Source organism: Molossus molossus, unplaced genomic scaffold (assembly GCF_014108415.1).
Source record: "Molossus molossus isolate mMolMol1 unplaced genomic scaffold, mMolMol1.p scaffold_m16_p_16, whole genome shotgun sequence".
Taxonomy (NCBI): domain Eukaryota; kingdom Metazoa; phylum Chordata; class Mammalia; order Chiroptera; family Molossidae; genus Molossus; species Molossus molossus.
In genome coordinates, this window is record NW_023425351.1 from 66,692,072 (window position 1) to 66,706,064 (window position 13,993).

At 46.8% G+C, this 13,993-nt stretch overlaps 1 long non-coding RNA gene across 1 annotated transcript in view; it reads right to left on the minus strand.

Moving 5' to 3' along the window:
- Nucleotides 1-8,476: 8,476 nt before the first annotated feature.
- The window catches only part of LOC118631731, a 97,072-nt gene continuing 91,555 nt past the window's right edge, over nucleotides 8,477-13,993 (minus strand). The window contains exons 5-6 of the long non-coding RNA XR_004959892.1: nucleotides 9,996-10,239; nucleotides 8,477-8,573 (exon numbers count right to left, since the gene is read on the minus strand). This is a non-coding gene — a long non-coding RNA (uncharacterized LOC118631731). The remainder of the gene's footprint in view (nucleotides 8,574-9,995; nucleotides 10,240-13,993) is intronic.

Sequence of the window (13,993 nt, forward strand, 5' to 3'; positions counted from 1 at the left end):
CACTGATGCCCTGCCCCTAGGGATGTGAAACTTTCTGACTGGGAAGGAAGAACCTTCAATATCATCTGCCTCCTCCTCTCCCCTGTGAGGTGGCTTTAATATCAGCACAGTGACAGGGACCTCACTACCTCTCTAAGCATCTCAGTCAAACATTTCCAGCTATCAGACAAGTTCCTGGTGCTTGGCTCCCTGTGGTCTGCACCTGCTGGTCCTAGTTAGACTATCAAAGACATCAACGACCTCACAAGCAGAGAAGGTGCTAGTAAACTTCAGTGTTTTCTGGCTGTGCGTATATAAACATATATTTCCATTTATATTAAATCTTTTGGGAGGATAGAGGAGGCACACAAAAAAGAAGTGTTGCCCTGGCCAGAGGCTAGAGCATCAGGTCATGCACTGGAGGGTTGTGGGTTCAGTTTCTGGTCAAGGGCACATACCTGGGTTGCAGGTTCAATCCCCAGCTCCAGTCAGAGCGTGTACAAGAAGCAGCCAATCCATGTGTCTCTCTCCCATTGATGTTTCTTTCTCTCTCTCTCTCTGCCCTCCCTCCTTCTGTGCACTCTCTCTAAAAATCAATGCAAACAGTATCTTCAGGTGAGAACTAACAAAAATAAATAAACGCTGTGGGGACAGTAGCGCATGCTTGAATAGTAAAACGGCTCATCTATAATCCCTACATCTCCGATCCTAAGAGTATACACCTAGGTCTGCACGTGGGGCTGAGCACATTGGGGAGCAACAAGGACCCCGATGGCAAAGATGGCTGGTTACCATCTAATGTCCATCCCCTAACACCATGCTCATCTGAAGGGCTACTCTCATCCTCTCTAGTGGTGGTAAGACCATGTGATTAAATTCTGGCCAAAAAGATAAAGGCAGAATTGTTTTCCAGAATTTCTGCCAAGGCTCACTCCCTTAAAAAGACTCAATATGCACCCGGCCGGTGTGGCTTAGTAAACTAAGCATCACCCATGGACTGAGAGGTCCCGGTTCAATTCCCGGTCAGGGCAATGCCGGGCTGCAGGCTCGATCCCCAGCAGGGGGCGTGCAGAGGAGGCAGCTGATCGATATGTCTCCCTCACATGGGTATTTCCATCTCTCTCTCCCTTCCTCTCTCTCTAAAAAATCAATAAAAACATTTTTTTAAAAAAAGTCAATATGGCCCTGGCCAGTTTGGCTCAGCGGTTAGAGCGTCGGCCTGCGGTCTGGAGAGACCCGGGTTCGGTTCCCGCTAAGGGCACGTACTTCGGTTGCAGTTTGTCCCCGGCCCTGGTTGGTCGTGCGGGTGGCAGCCACTCGATGTGTCCCTTTCACATCGATGTTTCCCTCTCTCTCCCTTCCTCTCTCTCCCTCTCACTCTATCTGTGCAAAAAATGGAAAAATATCCTCAGGTGAGGATAAAAATAAAAATAAAAAAAATAAAATAAAAAGTCAATATGCTTTCTTTTTCCTCTCTCTCTATTTTTTTTACTCTTTCTTCGGCTCTACAGCTGGGAGGCGATGGTTGACATTCCAGGGCAGCCGTCCGGGAATAGATGGGACGAGGAGCTCTGAGAGGGACTGAATGAATGACAGACGGACCTGGGCTCCGCTGACAGGACAGCCGCCGTACTACAGTGTCCGCCAGGACCCCCGCGTGGCGAGAACGCGCTTCAGTCGCAATTTCCCGTCGCGGTTGCAGGATCAGACTGCTCAGTGTCAGGGCGGGGACTGCGCGCTCATCCGCATCATTTATTCCTGAGGCGTTGGCCAAAGCCCTGACATCTCCAGGGGGAGCGGCCCCAAGTGACGTTAGGCTCATTAATAATAATTCGTAGCAGGGAATTGCACTCCTGAGCCCATGGAAAATAATCTAAGGTTTTTTCTGAACTGTCTATATTAAAAATATAGAGGAGAGCCTGGCCGATGTGGCTCAGTGGTTGAGCATCAACCCATGCACCGGGAGGTCGCCGGTTCAATTCCCCTTCAGTGCACATGCCCAGGTTGTGGGCCTGATCCCCAGTGGGGGGCGTGCAGGAGGCGGCCAATCGATGTTCTCTCTCATCGATGTTTCTATCTCTCTCTCCCTCTCCCTTTCTCTCTCTAAAAATCAATTAAAAATTTTTTTTTTAATATAGAGAGGAGAGAACCCACTGACTCATGCCTTTGGCCACTTCCAAATTATTAGGAATTTCCTGAAGCTGAGATTTAGCCATTTGGCGTCCTCTTTTATTAACAAACATGTGTGTACATGTGTTATGTGCCAGTGCTGTTCTAGCAGTTAAATAATACTGATGCATGGAGTCGGCAGAACAACCCTTTAAGTTTTATACAATTATGGACACTGTATTTCAAGTGAGGACACTCAGGTAGAGTGGGTTAAAAAAACTGATCCAAAGTCAGTCACTAAATAAAAAGTCCAAATTCAAACCCAGACCGCCTGGCTCTGGAGTCCCTGCCCCCCCCACCCCCCCACTCTGAGACGCATCAGTGTCTTCCCCTACGACAGGGGGATCCTGCCATAAGGTTGGCTTTGAAGCACCTGCCAACTTGGTGTCCCCTTGCGATGGATTCCTGCCCGTTTCCCCTTAGAAAGGTGTTTGCCTTGTGACTGAGGTTTTAAAAAGACACTGGTACGGCTGCTACCCTTTATTTCCCCACCGGCCCGAGGAGACCGAGTACTTAGCACAGGGCCCCATCGTTCACTCTGGGCCACGTTCCGTGTCGACTGTCTGGGAGAAGAAAGATCGCAGCAAGATCAGACTCAGCGCCAGCCAAGGTCAAGGCCAGCAGACTGCGGCTCAGCCATCTCCTCCCGAAGGGCCCCCGTTACTGAATGACCTCAGTACGTTTACACCTTTATCTCTTATCTGCAGAGAAATCTTAGGAAGTCAATGTGACTCTTTAATGTTCACAATCGAGAGGACTCAGTGGCAGGGTGCAGAAGTTTCCAGAGTTCCCTCATATTACGGCACACTATTGCTCCGTCACCTTGAGGTCAAACGCAAAACCAGCAACACAAACAACCCTATCCTCATTTCTTCCTTGCAAAAACACTAAAACATAAAAGGGCACAAAGAAAAACGCAATGGAAACCTTTAAAACCACAACTCAACTTGGGAAAGTTAAAAGGTAAACGATAGCTACAGAGAAGAGATGGGGGGTTGCCAGAGGCAGGAGCTGGGGGGGGGGGGTCATTGAAATTGGGCAAATGGGCCAAACTCCCAGTTATACAAGTAGTAAGTGCTAGGGATGTCATGTACGGTATGGTGACTACAGTTAATAATACTGTATTGGACATTTAAAAGTTGCTAAGAGAGCCCTGACCTTGTGGCTCTGCGGTTGGAGCGTCGGCCTGAGGACCAGAGAGTCCCGGGTTCAGTTCCTGCTGGGGGCAGGTATCAAAAAAAAAAAAAAAAGGTTGCTAAGAGATATCTTATATGTTCCCATCACAAGAAAAAAACTATAACTCTGTAGATGATAGATGGTCGCTGAACTTAATCTGGTAATCACTTTGCAATATGTCAAATCATTATGCTGAAGGCCTTAAACGAACACAAGATCACATGTCGATCATATGTCAGTGGAGCCGGGGGTGGGGGAACACCACAAAGGGTGGCAGCCCTCCCTGATCACAGGCAGGCCCGCCTTCTGGAGGCACAGCCCGTCCAGCACACGGGCTGCAGATCGAACGCTCTGGGTGTGGGATCGCGGTGGCTGATTGGATCTCCACCCTCTCATCTGACGCACCGCACGCACTGCAGCCGAGACAAGACAGAGACCCGGCTTCGCGGGTCCAGCGGACGCTCACTCTGCACTGGGGGCTCCATCTCAGTGGCCCCTCGGTCCATCCTCCTGCCCTTAGAACAATGAAATGCTCATTTACTCCAATATCCATTTTTGTCTCTTTTCCTAAACCATGGAGTCAGAGTAATTGAATTCATCTGAAAACTATGGAATAAAAAAATGTAACTTTAACTCGAGTCAGTCTATTTTTAACGCATGCAGAGATCACAAAATATCTTTTTTTGCTGAGAGTAAACTGAAAAGTATTCCAACCTTATTTAGCAAAAAAAAGAAACGAGAGGGAACACCCAGAGTGTCCATGGCAAAAGCCCCATTTCCTTTCCCTTCAAGCGAAACTCTTATCTCCCCACCTTCCTGAGACCGACAAGAGTCTGTACTTGACGAAGGGCTGCCTGGCGACGAGGCCCCAGTGTCACCCAAACCCACTCAGAAGAAGCATGTTCCCTGCAGAATGGGCCTGGTGAAAAGTGATCAGAGCGGTCCGGGCTACAGCAGGACCCTTCTGATTCCATTTATCATTGGCGGTGGTAGCCTCTTTTGAAGTGGCTTCCTTCAGCCTTGGCAGGAGCTCCGACAGCCACCAGCGTAGGAAGAACTGCCACCCACAGCTTCCATGAGGCGCCTCAAGGAGGGGGCGCCCCGCAGCTGGAGCTGGGCCGTGCTGAGCCCGGGCTCACCAGAGAAGAAGAGGGGAGAAACCCGCTGACTCATGGCCTTGGCCATTTCCAAATTATGAGGAATTTCCTGAACCAGGGACGGCACACACAATTTTTCCTTCTGGATGAGAGAAATCATGAGGCCTTTTTTATTTATTTTTTTAAAAAAGAAGAAGAAGAAGAAGAAAGGAAGAATTCACTGCCATGAATGTACTAAAGACATTCTGCACAGTCTTCTCCACACTGTGTTCCCTGGAAGGCTGATGTAGTATAAACTTTATCAATGGGCTCCCTTGCCCAGAAGCTACCAGTTGGCTTGGCCAGTTGGAGGCACTAGGAAGACATATAAAGGGCTGGGAAAAAGCAAGGTCAAGCTAGTTACGACTGCAGTCCTCTCTCTGCTGGTCACCACGGGCTGGCTGAGTCCCTTCTTCTGTGGTCAAGTCCCTATCGAGCAGTTCTGGTCATAGAACACCCTCCTCTGCCATCCACTGATGCTGTAGGAAGACTGTCATCAGAGGGACGAGTGGGCACGCGATCTGAGCTAGAGCAATCTGACTTTTTTTTCTGTTGGAATTTGAATCTTGAACCAAGTGATGCAGAGATGGAGCAAGAGTTGGAACTGGTTGATGCCCCTGTTGTAGCATTTAAAAAAAAGACAAGAGCCCTGGCCAGTTTGGCTCAGCGGTTAGAGCACCAGCCTGAGGTCCAGAGAGACCAGGGTTCGGTCCCCGCTAAGGGCACGTACCTCGGTCGCAGTTTGTCCCTGGCCCTGGTTGGTTGTGTGGGTGGCAGCCACTCGATGTGTCCCTTTCACATTGATGTTTCTCTCTCTCTCTCCTTCCCACTCTATCTGAACAAAAAATGGAAAAATGTCCTCGGGTGAGGATTAAAAAAAAAAAAGACAAGAAGCTCAGTGGCTTCTACTGGATTCCCAGAGCCGCAGCGGTTCCATTCTTTTGTGGGTCCTGGTTCTTCTGTATTTGCTTAAATTCTGTGATTCACCCCATCCGGCTGAACAGGAGGAATTGATAGCTGAAGAAATGAAGCTCAGAGCCCTGAAGGGACGTGTTCAAGGCCACACAGCTAGTAGGCCGGAAATGAGGTGGCACCTCCCCCTTTTGACTGACACTGGACAGATTGCTGGCTCTGCTGCTCACGTCTCTCTCCCTACTCCAAGTTTCCAGAACTAGCCCCCATCCCTGCTGCTCCCCCCTTTACCAGGGATGAAACTGCGTAGGAGGAGGATGGGTGGGGGACAGCGGAATCCCACTTCTATCCCCCATCTATCTCGCCTTCTGCCCCGGAAGATGGGCCTTGTCAGCATCGGCAGTATCCCTGGAATCTGCGTTACCCCCATGTATCTCCCAGAGGGTTTCCAGAGATAGTTCTCCGAACTACACCAAAGTACATATTGGTTCAACCCAAAAGGTGCCGTCCCAGCTGGGAAGAGCAAAGGCGAGGCGATGAGGAGGGACACGGTGGTGTGAGAATCAGGCGGACCCAGCACTGAGACTCTGGGAAGGACAGACACCGGGGGATGAAGACTAACGCGTGCCTGAGTCCGAGGGACAGTCCCACCACCTACCACCAAGGCTTTGTGCCCAGGCTCCTGAGCCAGAGAGTTTTATTCATTGGGCATCTGCTCTGGGCCAGGCCCAGAATAAGTTACAGGGGGACCTAAACCAGCAACAGGGCTGAAGGGGGAAACATTGCATGTGAAAACCAAGGGTGGCTTCTCTGAGGCGGCGGCAGTGGAGCCTCTCGGACACCCTCGCTGGAAAGTAGTATTTCCTTTTGGCCTCCCAGATCTCCGGTATTTTATATGAACAAAGTAATTGAATCTGGACAGCTTAAACCCAGCCCGGTCTGATCCAAAATGAGACTGCTTTCCACGTCATATAAATATTTGTCTCCGTGGGACTGCCCTAGAGATATTCCAGTAGGGGTGTAGAAACTTGGCGGCTGTATGCTCGGACTGAGGAGGAGGAGGAGATTTACAAACTGTTTTGAGCATAACTTCGTATTAGATCATTGACTACGACCATACAATTCGGCAGGTGTCACAGGCAAGACTCACCTCTAGACTGGCAAACCTTTTCTGAACACCTTCTCTGTGTCACATGCTGAAAACACAGCCCCCGTCGGACTGGTCCTTGTCCTGGATACACGAGCGGTCACCAGTGCATCCTACCTCAATCCCCGGCCTTGGTCGGCCATGCCCAGCCCCCCAGGGCCTGGAGAGGACCCTCGCCCCACCTGCCAGCACATCTCTGGCATCCATCATGCGCATCTGAGAAAAACCCTGCCCGATCGGGAGGGGATTAGGGCGTGCCTGTCGGGGGTACGGGAACCCCAAGGGACCCTGCGTGTTTGAAGATCATTCAGAGACGGCAAAGTGATAAAGACTGTCAGACTCGGTTTCTAAAAAGGGAGCAAATGGAAGACTGGCTCTAGAGAGGTTTTCTCTGTGGGAAAGTTTCCGAGCAAGGATTCGGCCGCCGGCATTAAAGCCTCTTTTCCCTGCATCTGTTTTCTTCCCTCTGCTCTGTCAGCACAGCTGTTCCCGCAAAACTGAGAGCAGACATCAGCCCTGTGGCTGCCGGTGAGGCCCCGGCCCCAAGTTCAACAGCGTGGCTAGTAAGTAGTGAACCAACGCACCGGGCAGATTATTGGCCAAAGGTGCTCATGCGGCGGAAGGAATCCAGCAGGAAGGTCGGGGAGCCAGCCCAGCCTCTGGTTAGTCCAGGCCCACCTTCTGCAGCCAAAGACACGAACTCCAAGCACCCATCGCGTACAAAGCACATGCGTTCCCCCTTCCCCAAATCTTCCGTTCAAGCTATAATAATACATTTGTACTGACTGAAACATTCCTCGATTTAAAGCTAACTGGCTAATGTCTCTAAAGGTGCATTTTATGGAATGACAACAATTTATTGGGCACCAGGAATTTTTCCAGATTCTCTATTTAGCTGATTTCATTTAACCTCACGACAGACCCGCAAAGGGAGGCCTCAGAAACCTCTGTCCTTGTTATGGATGCGGCTCCGGCTCCCAGGACAGCGGGCATTGCCCTAAGACAGACAGCTGAGAGGTGGGGCCAGAATTCCATTCAAGTCCAAAATTCAAAACCTCTGCTTTTTCTTACAAAAACTTGCTGACTCTCATCGTATATTAGGATAAAATTCATAATTTTACATGCTATGAACTGAATAAAAGAACAAAGCGTCTATGTTCACCCTGGATCATACGTGGGGGATACAGTCAACAGCGTTAGTTTGTATATCTTTTCTTTAACAGCATTTTTAGTTACTTTAAGAATTATGATATATTAAAAATACATAATACATTCTCTATAGAAAGAATAAAAAGGAAGATTTAAAAAAAAAAGGAAAGGAAAGAACAGACAAAAATAAATAGGTAAATAGAAGGAAACAGCCGTTACAATGCTGGCAAGCAGGTCCTTCCAGGCTGGTTTCACTCTGTAGGTGGAATTTCTGGACGAGCCGACATGGACATTCTGAGGCTTTTTGATACATATCACCAAGTACCCTCTGGAAACATTGCAGTAATCTGTCCACAGTCTTGACTTTTACCCCAGTGTTCAGTTCATTTCCATTTGAATCACTACAAAGAATGAACGCTTTATCTAATTTTGTGTTTATTCTTTATAATTTATGTATTTACTCAATATTCTATTGCTATGCTTATTTTCCTTACTGATGTGTAAGTATACTTTATATATCTGGGATATTTTTTTTTCTGACACATCAGTTACTATCATTGGCCACTCAGTAGTTTGGTGCACAAAAATGACAGTTTCAAAATTTCCATCATCAGTATTTTTCTTTATTTGTTCTGCCCAATATCAGTGTCTAAATTGTTCACCTTTAGTACTTTTTACGTGTTTATAATTCCATTATTTTTGCTTACATTTTTGTTATATCTAAAATTTATTTTGGTGTGTAATGGGAGAAAACTTTTTTTAGATCTTTAGTAAAATAAAAGACATAAATAGCATTTAATACACATACTCGTTATAATTCCCCTTATAGTGGAAAAACTCCTTTGCTCCAAGATTTTCCCCAGTAGCTGCTGTAGAAGCGTGTGTAGTCACTGTCGATATAAGACCTATAAGGAGATAGAGCATATGTGAGCCTTCCTCTCAGGAAATTTATATGTTGTCAGAGAGAAAATAAAAATAAATAAAACAGCGAGTCATGGTAATTAGGATCCTTGTGGAATATTAAAGAAGTCCAAATGGATAGGGTGACTTTTGGGCAATGAGAGTTGAATTGAGCTTCAGAGACTGCGCAGCATTGGCGGAGGTGGAGAGGAGGAGAGAGGGCGTGGACGGCAAGGCAGCGCCTGGGGGACAGGACGCGGCAGCATCTGCAGGATCAGGCTGAGCAGTGCTGCGGAGCTGAACCGGATACAAAGTTAACCGAGGGGCGTGTGGCAGCGGATGGCTAATCTGATTTCTTTTCATATCTGTAATAATTTTGCAACAAAATTTGACTAACTTTCAAAAGATTAGATTAGAGTCTGGCTGGTGTGGCTCAGTGGATTGAGCATCATCCCATGGACTGAGAGGTCTTGGTTTGATTCCCGGTCGGGACAAATGCCTGGGTTGTGGGCTCGATCCCCAGCAGGGGGCGAGCGGGAGGCAGCTGATCAATGTTTCTCTCTCACATCAATGTTTCTATCTCTCCCTTCCTCTCTCTCTAAAAAAAAAATCAATAAAAAGATATTTTAGAAATAAATAAAATAAAAGATTATATTAGATTAGGCCAACCATTGTTCTCAAGTAGGGAAAACCAAGAAGAAAACACAATTTGAACTTGATGCCAACGATCGTATAATGCCTTTCTGTTTTCGTTCGATCATTCACTCATCAGTTCCATCAGACTCTCTGCCACTGAACACTTTTTCTTCTTTCACTGAACACACGTTTCCCGAGTCTCTCTGAGGTGCAGGCACTTTGCAAAGTGCTGGAGATAAAAGGCACCAACCTGACCCCTCCTCTGGAAGACACGTGTGGAGCAGAGAAAAGACAAGGACAATGCAATTGAATAGGTTGAGTGTTGTCATGGAGGAGGGTCACCTGGGCTGGGAGTGCAGGAAGCAGCACGTAATACCACCTGGCTTCTCCACCAAGGCTACGCAAAGTCAGCGGCATTGAACTGATCATGAAGGTTGAGTAGCAGCCGGCTATCAGAACAGAGTGTGGAGTAAGAGGTGGTCTCATGAGATTGGAGCCCACAGTGTGTGTTGGGGAGATCATCAGGGAAGCCTCTATGTTATAGCCCTTTCTCCTCTGAGGGTGGCTCTTCATCACAGGGATCCAGGCCACTCACACCCTGCCTTCTTCCTCAACGCCGGCTAGAAACCAGTGATCAGACCCGAGAAAATCTATCTAGTGGATGTCCCTGGGACACCTGAGCTCTGAGGCACATGATCACGACAGGTAACATTCACTGAACACATATTATGCGCCAGACACTGTTCTAATCATTTTTACTAATTTCATCCACACAGTAACCTTCACAATACCTTTTTATGGTGCAGGTGTGGAAACTGAGGCCCAGAGCTGTCGAGGAAATTGCCCAGAACTCCTGGCTACAAAGGAGTGAATCTGGGATTCAAACTCACTCAGCCAGACTTCAGAGCGTGTTGTGTTGAATATGAAATTCCATCCTGTCTGGTATGAGTTTACTGGAATTAGGAAAAGATGCCACAACTCTGGCCCAAAGATATTTAATGCCAACAATGATGACCCTAGAACATACAGATTAACCTGGAAGGAAACACAGAGAAGTCAAAACAATCGCAGAAAGTCCACTGTTAAGTTAATGGTTTTTAAGGTAAACACAACACAGGAGTTCAGACTAGGGAGATGCATCATTGATTTATTGATCAACTAGGCTGTATGTGTGTAGCCAGTTAAACAATGTATCATCCATGATGATTTGGTAGACGTTTCTCTATCCTGCGAACTCCAACATGACTAAGAGTGGGATTTTTGGTTTATCCATATTTATCTAAGACTCAGAATGAAATGACTTGGTATTTAGCAAGCCTTCCATAATTATGACTTAATTAAATAATGCATCTTTTGGATAAAATGTCAGAGATTGCTCAAGACACCTCCACATTATGTAGCTGGAGAAGCAGCAGGTGTAGGCAGTGACTAGATTCCGCCCTCCCAGCTCCGCTTCAGACATTCTCCCCCCACGGTACTAACACCTCGATCAAGTGTGATGTCTAGATATCTGTGGGGTCAATGCTACAGAACTCTATGACTGAAAACATTCAGTTTAACCCCGCCTAGAAAAACATAGTGTTAGTAGGAGCAATCAGAAATCGACTCAGAATGGTCAGTGACACCTGTGCTTTTAGGATGGCCCAAGGCTGACTCTCTCGTGGGGGACAGTTTGTTGTCATCTGCATAATTTGGCATGAGCATCAAGAGCTAAATGTCTACACAAATGGCTGGTGGACCATAACCAGCCCTATTATGTGTTTTGCTGAACTCATTATTTAAATGAATGAGTGATGAACAAATAATATACTAAAATGTAAATATTCAGAGATTTCCATAAACATCTGTTTTGTTTGTTTTTTATTTCTTCTATAATATCAGAAGACCTGGCAACAACCGCCCACATTTCTGCAAGTCTCATGGCAACGATTCACTGTCGCTGATTTGACATCACACCACTTAGATGGGGCGTCCATTTCACTACCCACATGGCCTATTCCACTCAAGCCATCTATCTGGACCCGGACGGAATCTGTTTTTGAACATTGACCTAGAGCATTGGGAAGGATGAGACCTAATCTTTACATGGCTATACACTAAATTATAACTATGTCAGAGATAATGACTGAACTACAGCTAATCACATGGCGCGTGTAAAACAACCATTAGATGTGTCTCTTTCTATTCATGGTGTGGGTAGTCTTTGATTTACAAACATTAATCACGGCCCTTCAGAAGGGTGTCTCCATCAGTCGATGTGATTAATGCAAGAAATCAAATGTGAACTACCTGGTTCCCTGAGGTGAAATTCCAATACTCCTGCAATCGGCAAAGAACACTCCTGTTTTAATAAGACAAGAAATCCTTATGTGATTAACAAAGAGAATAATCTTTTAAATATAATACTGTGTATTTGTACAAATGTGTAAAAATCATACCCAGCAATTGAAAGAGTATCTAGATTCAAAGAAGACCTAATGTAATTAAATGTCATCCTGAGATACAGAGAAGCAAAAGTATGACTCATTGGATTAAGATATGGGTGTCATTCTATATTTTTGAAGCTATTATTTTTTTAATGAAATGTAACAGACATTTAGGCAAAGCACATATGACAAGTTTTTCACATGATCAGCCACCTGGCCAAATCTTATCACCTGTCAAAAGTCACATGAAGCAGTTTCCACGGAGCATTTAAACAAAACTCCAACCCTGGCCGGTTTGGCTCAGCAGTTAGAGCGTCCGCCTGCAGTCCGGAGAGACCCGGGTTCGGTTCCCGCTAAGGGCACGTACCTCGGTTGCAGTTTGTCCCCGGCCCTGGTTGGTCGTGCGGGTGGCAGCCACTCGATGTGTCCCTTTCACATCGATGTTTCCCTCTCTCTCTCTCTCTTCCTCTCTCTCCCTCCCACTCTGTCTATACAAAAAATGGAAAAATGTCCTCGGATGAGGATAAAAAAATAAAATAAATAAATAAATAAACAAAACTCCATCTCTCAATCTTTGGTTGTTCTTCACTGATTTTACTAAATTATGATTATTAGTTACATGCCAGTCTTTCTGCTAAGATTGTGAGCCATTGGATAACAGCGAGTCAGCCTTTTTTTTCTTTAATCTCACACACTCAGCATAATGTCTGGCCAATGGAAAAAAAAACATTTAATATCGCTGAAACAATAAGTGGGTGAATACATATTAAATAATTACTAGGCAAGCTTTGGGAGACAGCTGAGTAGCTGTGGAAACAGCCCGGATGGAGGCAGAATACTCAGAAGTGAATTTGGGGTCTGCTACCTACAGCTTGGAGACTGAACAAGGAACTTGACGGATGGATGACGCATTTCCTGACCTGTTAGCCTCGCGGGGCTGTTGTGAACACCCACCGACACCCGGCCCGTCAGAGCACCTCGGGAGGCCCCGTCCTCCCAGGCTCACGGAGAAGAAGGGTCCCATCACTGTCAGAAGCCGGTAACTATCATGTGCACTCTTTCTGACAGCTCTTCTGGCTAAAACTTGCACGTGTGGCCAATAACTTTCTCGTCGTTACACTTGTCGTGGTGGGCCCTCTCAAAGACACTCCTCAGCGTCCGTCATTTCCACGGGCCTCATTACCACGGAAACACCAAGATGACAGGGAGACTTCAAGTGAGGGTTTTGGCGGGAGTTGGGGATGGAAACAATAAATATTGAAGACAATGGGTAGGAAATTATTGAGGGCTTGTAATTAAAATATACAAAAGAAATCTAATTAAATTCTGACTGTTTATAACGGGAGGGGTCGAGGATAGTTGTTGGGGTGAGAATGATGCTGCTGAAGTCCTTGTTTTCCCACATAAAGCACGTGGTGACTCTGAAGCCTCAATATGCTTCCGTGTAACTTGGGAAGGATGAAAAATAGGCTTTCAGGTGTTGGGAACTGAATGCAGTAACCTGTCTAGAGCACCTGGTACAGCATCTGGTGCATTCCTTTTGGGGGGAACGTTCAGTCTCCCCATGTATGTTGAAAACAGAGCGCTCGATTGGCAGCCCCTGTTTAGCCTAAGGGAAGATTTAATGTTGCTTTGCACGTGGGACTGCGCCCCGGCAGGCATCAAGGGGAGCTATTGCATCTGGCCCCAGAAACAGAGCTGACATTTGACAGGGCGGCACTCCCCGGGGTGTTGTAACCGAGACAAGAAGGGGCAGGTGGCAGTAATTGGCATCACTTCCACTCAGGGATTGGATATAACATGGATTACCATGGAATTCTTTCTCTTTTTTTAAGACTTCTATGAATTTTAGCCGGTTCTAAACCTTTTGATGATTATTTCTATCATCAATTACACAGCTGAAGGTTGGACGAACAGGCTGTGTATTCTTCGCAATAAGCAGATTTTACCCTTTCGTTTCCGAAGGGAGTGCCGTGGTTAACGGCCACCAGTTTGCCTTCGCTGCTGTGTCGCTCAGGCGTCCGAGTCTGCTCCGTCGGTGCAGGACCCACACGGTAGCACTGTGTCCGTTCCCGGCACACTGCTCGGGTGGCCTCTACCACTCGGGGTTCCCTGGACACGTGTGCTCTTCCACATGCTCGTGCCTGGCTTCTTGTAGATCCTCCAACTTCAAAAAAAAGTATATTCTCTTTCCCACTTCTATAAAATCACACATCTTTCGGAGGCAGCAAGGTCTGAACCTAGAACCTAGGGCACATTGCTTGTCCGATCCCTCAGATCTGTTATGTGCAAAATTGGAGCAAACCCATCATGAGGGGCACGAGAAAGGGTTTCAGAGAGGTAAGCATGGTGTCCTGCTCTCT